Genomic DNA, 8,672 nt, shown 5'->3' with positions numbered 1-8,672 from the left:
TAATTTAGCAATTTCACTTTCTAAATTAAAGGATGAAACTTTTTCTACCTCTTTGACACCAATGTCCTTATCTGCTTGCTCTTTCGTTGCACTATCTTTTTGCTGATTGTTTCTTCTCATTTGCATTTGTACTTGTTGATGGTACCTTGCTGGGATTCGGATCAACAAGCTCTTTCCCTTTCTTCTGAGTGTTTGAGGAATCATTCTTTGATTGCACATCCTTTATTTTCTGAATGGGATTGACCGGTACATCTCTGCTCCCTAAAGAGTACTGCCTCTGCTATGCAGTCAAAGCATTCATATAACCACGCTGATAGTCATCAGATTTAGCCTCCAAAACCACATCATTTGCTAAGATGTAATCCTCATCCATTTGAACATCTGGAACTTCCGCGTATTCTTCATCTTCGGTCAGAAATATAGGCATACCATCAATAATGAAAAAGTGATTTGTTTCAATTACCGGATCTTCCTCATCTTCTTCTTCCATTTCTTGTACATAATTCTATTGTAAGGGAGTTTTGATCTGTTGTTGTTGCATTGGTTGCTTTGGTGCCTTTTGTTCTCTCTGCTTCATTCGGAATTGGGGCTGTTGTTGTCCACTAAAATTTGGATTCCGGATTGGTGGTTCAGCTCTATATGTGATGGATAACCGGTCAACCATCTTTCCACTGTTCGAATCAATGTATCCATCTTTACATCTGAAGTAGATGCTTCTTCTTTCATGGTCACTCTTTTCTCAGTCTCATTCTTGCTCTTTTGGCCAGAAAGTTTGCTTCTACACTCACAACATTCTTTCGCATGTATTCTAGTGTGGTAGGATCACATTCCCACAACTGATATGTCATATCAACATCTAAACCATCTGGAAACTTGAGCAAAGCCAATCCCTCTGGTGGTTTAACGTTGGCAGGAATAACATTGTAGACTGCATTAAACCTCACACAATAGTCTTGCACACTCTTGCCGACATTTCTTTTGATGTTCTCATACTCAGAAAAAATCTGAAGTGGATTCTTCTTCACCTCCCATCGATCCAGGAACTGCCTATGGAGGATTGGTAAAGTGGTGATAGAAGTTGCGATTAAAGCTCTGAACCATTTTCGAACTTCACCTCCAAAGCTTTGTACAAACAATCTCATCGTCACATCTTCAATCTCTACTTCATGGAGGTCAAAGAAATCATTCATTTTATCAACATGTTGTTGAGTTGTAATGGTTTGAGTGGCATCAAAGAAAGGTATTTTGGTTTGATAATCAGCGAGCATAGCACCAAGATTTTGAGGTAAAACAAGGGGTGCATACCGGGCGGCCATAACTCAAGGTGGGGAGGTGGATTTAAAGCAAGGATTGGGCTACTAGGAGTTGATGCAGTAGTTGATGGGGAATTGGGAGTAACAGGTGATTGATGGGGAATGGTAGGTTGATAGGGAAGTGCAGGTATAAACGGAGGTGGGGAGTGAACCTTAGAGGTTGAAGGGAATAATGACGAACTGAGGGTAGTGGACACCGGTTCAGAAAGCTCGAGGATCTTAGCAGTAATAAGGGATGATTGAGGGGAATTTAGAATATACTCATCAACTGACCGATTCACCTTTTGGACTTCGAGATCTACAATAAAATCTGAATCTAGAACTACGTCTGTCAAGTGCACTTTCAGACTTGGTTCTAAATAGGGAAAGGTCAAACGACAGATCAAAGGGAAGGTATTCTAAAAACAACCACTCATCAGGGCAGGAATCTACTTTTATTGAAGGTGTGGGACTGATTGAACTTTCTTGTCTTTTGAGTCTTCTCGAAATAAAATTAGGATTATCCACTACTGGGGTAGGGTTTGGATCTGGATTGGCCCTAGTGTACTTTCTCGAAGCTAGTGTGCTCAAATTTCGAAGTTTTATATATTTCTTTACAACTCTCCAATTTAGCCTAGTAAATTCTAAAACTCATCATCTATAAGTTTAAGAATTCAAATGAAAGATACTACCGGGGTGATTAGCCTTTCGGTCCCCAGTATGGTCGCCACTATGTTATCACCTGGATTGAACCTCAGGCTGAAGGAAGGCAATGCCAGGGTAACCACAAACCACGCTTAGCCAAGTAGCTAGCCCTACTAGGCCAAGAGAGGGCTCTCTCTGTAAGGATCTTAGCCAAGATGGCTGGATCAAGAAAATAATTTTAGGTTAGGTATAGTAGCACAAAGTTTTGATTTGATTTTGAAAGGGTTTTGTTGGATCAGGAGGAGTTGAACAGTTTAGGTCTAGGGAATTAGGTCAAAATTGCAGGGTGTTCAATGGGGCAAGGTAGGCATAAGGTTTAGCACTCTAGGGCTTGATGGGGTGAGATGTTTAAGATTGGTGAGAAGCTAAGAAGAGCATGTGAAAACCATGGATCCTTCCTAGACTGTAGAAAACATGAAATGGTGAATGTTTTCCCAAAGCAGAGCACTAATGTAATGAATTCTGCCTATCAACTTGAAAGCATTCACTTAGAAGCAATGAAATGATTAACGAAGTATACAAAACACATTAACATATGATCACAAAAGAAGAAACTGTACTAAAACTCCATACCACATGGATCCCATAAAAATAGCTACAATTCTTATTAATCTCCTGCTAAACTGCTACAAAATGATGTACAATCAAGGTCTGAGCATCCAACTGAGTCCAACCCTTTACAATGAGAAAGAAGAAGAAGATATAGGCATTGTTTCAACCTCCTCCCATCCTCAGGGGTTGAATCCCTAAGATGAGGAGCTAATCTAACCAACATTGAACAAGAAACAAGAATATAGGCATCTTAACAACTTGCCTCTAAAATGTGAAAAACTGATTCATTTGAGCTCAAATTAACTTTTAATCCAGTGAATCTACCCTCTACTACTAATTATCCAACATATTTACATGCCAAGTCATCATTTACAATGGTAAAACATCCTCCATGAGAGAGAATCCATGAACACAGTCAAAAAATGGAAAAATAACCATCCTGTGCAAATTTGCCCTACACGCAGCGCCACTGGCCCAACGTGCAGCGCCACTTTCAGGTCCCTGTTGGAGGCCTTCTTGTCATCCAAATTGAGCTCATGATAGCTAATTGGAAAGGTCTTCAAGTCTACTTTCCAAAAAACCTAGAATTTCTGCATTTGAAGCTCATTTGACCCAAAAAAACTTGATTCTCCCAAGACTTCTTCTATGTGTCCAAAAAGTGGCAAAAAGGTCATTTTTAGGGTGTTTTTTGACCTTTTGGTGGACCAGTTCTACCCCAAAAACTTAGAAAATCCATAGGTTGCATGTACTCATCGCTCTGAATCCAAAAATGCAAGCCATTTTTGCATTGGGTGCCCCTAGGAGTGTTTAGGCAGTTTTTCTGTGTGTAAAATTTCAAAATTTACAAATGACAAAAACTCTTCTAAACTTGACCAAAATTGGTGAGAAGCACCATCATCAAGTGTCCTGATGAGCCAAGGAATCTTCAGCAAGCAACCTAAGCCTATCCTCCTACTTTTTCCCTTTTAAAGCCTGCCTTAGCCTAGCTTTCATCTTCTTGACCCTCATGTTGCAAATTTTGTTTCGAGTCCTGTAATGGTAGGCAATGTGCCTGATCATCTAGTTGTCTCTATTGGCCTTCTACAAAAGCTTATCTAGGTGAAAATTGACTCTCTCAAGCCAAGTCTCTCTATCATCTACAATTTCCTTCTCAATAGGAGTCAAAGTGACCTGTGCCTCTTTGTCACTTTGTCATTTTACCTTGAGCAGTTCCAGCTCCATGAGGACTTGTTTGTCACTCAAATGCTTTTTTTCTTGTTCCAAATATGTGATGACATACTTGGCCCTCTCCAAATTGTCCATCAAAGCTTGGACTTGAGACTCCTTTTCTTGTATGATGATGTCCTTTATTGCTTCTTCGTCTTGAGCCTCTAAGTCAATTATTTCCACGCCATGATGAGTATAACGCTACTCTAGCTCATCATGCTCTATCAAGTCAAAGTCTCTTTCCTCCTCATCATCAAAATTCTCCTTCGACATATTTTCCTTCCCTTTGTGTAACTGTTGCACCTATACCTGCTGTGTTGATGAAGAAGGCAAAGCCCCTTCCACATCCTGTGGAGCTAGCATTTGTCTATGGGTTGATGAAGAAGGCAAGGTCCCTTCCACATCCCGTGGAGCAAAAACTTTCCTATCAGCTACAAACAATCTCCTTGTGCCCCTATAATATGTCATGTAAGTCCCGAGCACCTTAGTAGTTCTAGTCTCTTTGGCCTCCTCATCTGTTTTCACCTAAGCACTGCTAGAAGGCCCCCCTGCTTCTTGAGACACTGGCGGAGGAATTTGAGGACCCCTGAAGATGTCATGGGAAATAAATGTCTCCCAAGAGATGTTGAGGAGGTTAGGATGATGAAGCACAATCATCTTGATCAGGGAACAATGATAGAGACTGCTCATCTGCTGAGGGTATGGCTTCTTTTGGAAAAAATGAGCCATCTTCTCAATATTCCTAAACAAGAAATAAGGGAGGTTTAACATCCTCACCCTGGTAAAATGCATGAGAAGCCTGATGTGATAGGTGTACAGCCTGGAAAATCTTCTCTCACAAGTGAAATATTTCATGATGATTTTCATCATGGGGACATACTTGTCTTCAAGAAATCTGAAAGGAAAAAGTCTTTTCACCTGATTTCTATATCGAGGTTTGATATAAGGCTCATAATAGTGTTCATCCAAGTCTTGTGCTTTGTACCACTTCTCCCCTACATTTGGAATCTTGGTTGCATCTACAATGATGGAGGGTGAGACTGTGAATGTTACCCCAGCAAGATTCACCTTGTTGTCCTGAAGATGAGCTACAAAAAGTCTAGTGAGCTCAGGGTGGTGTTGAACTCTCTCTACCTTCTCACAGAACTCATAGTAGCCAAGATATCTGAAACAAGTGACAGCCAACTGAGAGGCCTGCAATTCTCTGAGGTTTGATGGCTCTTCCCTGATAATTCTACCTCCCTTGTGTGGTTTTCTTTGATGCCTAGGTCTATATGTCGAAGTGTCATCGCCTGTGTTTTCCTCCTCCCCATAGTCTCAGTCCTCTCTGTCCATGTTTGCAAGGCTTGAGGTTGTATGAAGGGAATGAGTGAGAGTGATTTATGAGTGAGGGGATGGGAGATGACCTTATGAGGTGCCTTGTGAGCTTAGGAAATGAAGGGGAGTGTATGAGTCATAAAAATGAGAGGGAGGGCTTGGTTTGTTTGAGATATTGCCTTTTGGGAAGAGGGATAAAGGGTTGTGGATGTTATGGAATGATGTAATAGGGAAAGATTTTAGAGTTTTAGTGATAGGTGATACAAGGAACAATGGGGGTTTTAGGGTTTAGGCATAACCAAGGGAGATTTTTAGGGTTTCACACTTGCCATGGGGAATGATGCTTAAGAGTTTGATTTGCAAACCAACAATGTAGAATGGGAGGAAGACTTACTTGTATGAAGGGAAAATAGGGCAATTTTGAAGTTTGTATGGAGTTTTGAGGCCTTTCTAGCCCTTCTGCTTAATGCACAGTGCCACCGCACAGTCGCACAACACCACCTCTAGAAGCGCAGCGCAGTGTAAAATTACACTGTGAAAATTGCCAGATGCGTAGCGCCAAGCTCTCAACGTGCAGCACCACTCCTCCTACCTGAAACGTGCAATGCCAGTCTGCCTATGTGCAACGCCACTCCACCACTGCTCCAAACGCGCAGTGCCACCCTCCAGAAGCACAACGACACTCCTCCTTTGCTCAAAACTCACTCAACCTTTCCTCTTCTCCTCACTTTTTGACTTCTTGTTTGCCAAATGAGAATGATGAACTTGAAAATGAAATGTGAGGCCTTATATAGGAGTAAATTTTGACTTTTCACTTGAAAAACCCACTTTCTAATGTTTCTTGACCTTGTCCAAAACTATGTTTTTAATGCCTTTCCTTCTTTGTTTCTTTTCAGGTGGATAATGCTCAACTTGAAATGATTTTTGCAGTGTTTCTTTGTCTTGTAGCAAGGAGAGATGCTTTAGTGCAGCTGGGATCATTTATTACATAAAGTGACTTTAAAATTACATAAGAAATTCAAATTAACTCAAAATGCTTTGTTTTTACCTCAAAAACTTGTTTTTTGAGGTGAAAATTACATTAGCTTAAAAGATAACTATATAGTGACTATGGCCTACAAGTCATCATGCTTGAATTATTTATCATCCTCATACCCTTGCTGCCCTTTATTTACACTTTTAAATCAGGTTCTTGACCTTGGAAATGAAACCCTAAGACCTAATGAAACATGCCCTATGACCTAATGAAAGCATGATTGCAAATTGACCATGAAACCATAACTAAAGACAACCTGAAGAAGGGTCAACAAGTATACTCTATGAGGGAGAAATTAGATTTTCTGAAGAGAAGACAACCATCAGTGGATCAGTTTTACATGACCTAATGAAATGATGTAAAATTTCCAGTATGGGACCCCTAAAATGAAAATGCAAAGAGCAAATTTTGATCCCTGATGGAAGTATGCAGATACTGACACTAACTCAGTATATTTTTTGAATTTGTTCTTCTCCAGTGTATTTTTCACCTTATATGTTTTCCCTCAGTTCTTCTTAAAGGTATAATTGAAACAACTATGCTCGAATTCATCATACATGCTCTAGTTTAGCTGTGACTTAATGTTTCAAATGCGAATAAAATGTATTATGCCTTTATTTTCTGTATTTCTTCTTAATACTTAATCATTTGAGATGCAGTAACAAAATTTTAATATGTTCTGTCACATGTGGATGAATGATGTTCTGTGTTTATTTCTCATTGTACTACAATTATTTCCTATTCAAAAAATGTGTCAGACATGCCTCTATGTATGTTATTGGTTGGTTATTATGAGCTATTAACCTCTGTAATCAAATGCATCAATATTTTAGAACCCTTCACCAATTTCCAATAAACTTTAAAAATTCTCTTCAGATCTAGTCTCTATCAAAATATGTGCTTCAAAGTCTCTAATTTTTAGGTTTTTCAAGTGAGGGAGCCCCCTATGGCTAGAAAAGACCAGTTTCTAGCCAAAAGCGGTTTGTGGTTACCTTTGTGGCCCTTTCTTCAGCCAAAAGGGATTTACAAAGTGCTAACAAGGTTTACTTCAACTACTACATCAAGATTATCTTCATGATCATCTTCTTTTATGCAATTGGTGCCTTCATATACCTCCTTTGACTCTTGATTTTCTTGTGCTCTTGTCCACCATATTCTACATCTGTGGTCATGAGTAAAAGTCCCTTTGAGTGAAGATATTGAATATTCTCCCAAAGCTCTTTTGTTGATGAGAATTTCTCCATTTTGAATTTTATAGGATCTGGTAGCCCAGTCAATATTTCCTTTATAGATTTTGTATTTGACTCTTCAAAGCTTCTGGTAGTTACTAATTCCCATACCTCAAAACCTTGAGCCATCAAATAGAATTGCATTCTATTTCTCCATGTCACATAGTTTGTTCCATCAAACAAAGAGGCTTTGTCACACTGATTTATGTCTAGTTTCATGACTTAGGAGGAGATATATTCAGAAGATTTGGAGCCTTTCCTTCTTGAATTTTCCATTTGTGTTCCTTGGATCTACCTTCTAGTTGTTAGGTTGTGCTTGAAGGTATTGGCTCGGATACCACTTGTTGGGAATCATGATTGTCATTAGACCAAAACCCATAGATGTTAGTCAATGATTGCATCGCTAGAGATAAGGATCCACGAGAGGTGATTAGTCCATGGCACGAAACACATGGGGAGCATTGGTTTATCTAATGTCCAACAAGAAGGATCAAATTGATTCATTCCCAAAACTTGTAAATCATGGCATAATCATATATATATATATATATATATATATATATATATATATATATATATTCTATGGAGTCAATATTGTAAATATGATTGGTCGATAGGGTTTCTTTTGTTGTCATCACGGTACAATTTTTAGTTGAAAACCTTTCTTTGGAACTTTATTGTGTAATACATTGAGTCTAACAATTTCGTTGCTAGTCAATATGGTCTCTTGGAGTCAACACGATATAAGTGTTAGTTGAAATTAGTTCTTTTGGAATTTTTGTCGTGTAATGTTTTGAGTTAGTTATACTACTATTCGATATGGTCTATCTTAGAGGTATGCACTATATAGGTGTGATTCGAAAGTAGTTATTTTGAAATTTTGACTATGCATATGGGTATCTTCTAGCTATATGGAAGTGCTTCACTCTGGTGGAAGAACTTATTGCCACAATTAAGGATGGATATGTCTAAAATATTATGGGAACAATTTGAGGATTAGTTTACAAAATGCTACACCTCAAAGGAGTTTATTGAGAAACAAGTAGATGAATTCAAGTAATAAAGACAAAATAACAAGTTATTACCATAATATGAGGCTAGATTTATGGAATTGTTTAGGCATGCATTACGCTTGAAAACAAGGAATTTGTGTGTTAAGAAACTTGTATATGGATTGAACTACAACATCAGATATAAGTTCAGGATCCTAATGCCCAATACTTTGCATGAGGTGGTTTACAGGGCTACAATAGCTTAGGAGGAACTTGTGGGTGGCGAACTGTTTAGATCATTGAGACCTTTAGGTTAAGGGGCATAAAGACAAGTATCACAATT

This window comes from Pinus tabuliformis, chromosome Q, assembly GCF_031772625.1.
Source record: "Pinus tabuliformis cultivar Carrire ecotype Pingquan chromosome Q, CPIR1, whole genome shotgun sequence".
In the NCBI taxonomy this organism is placed as follows: Eukaryota; Viridiplantae; Streptophyta; class Pinopsida; order Pinales; family Pinaceae; genus Pinus; species Pinus tabuliformis.
The sequence above is the reverse complement of the archived record's forward strand: the minus strand, read 5'-3'. Positions refer to the sequence as shown.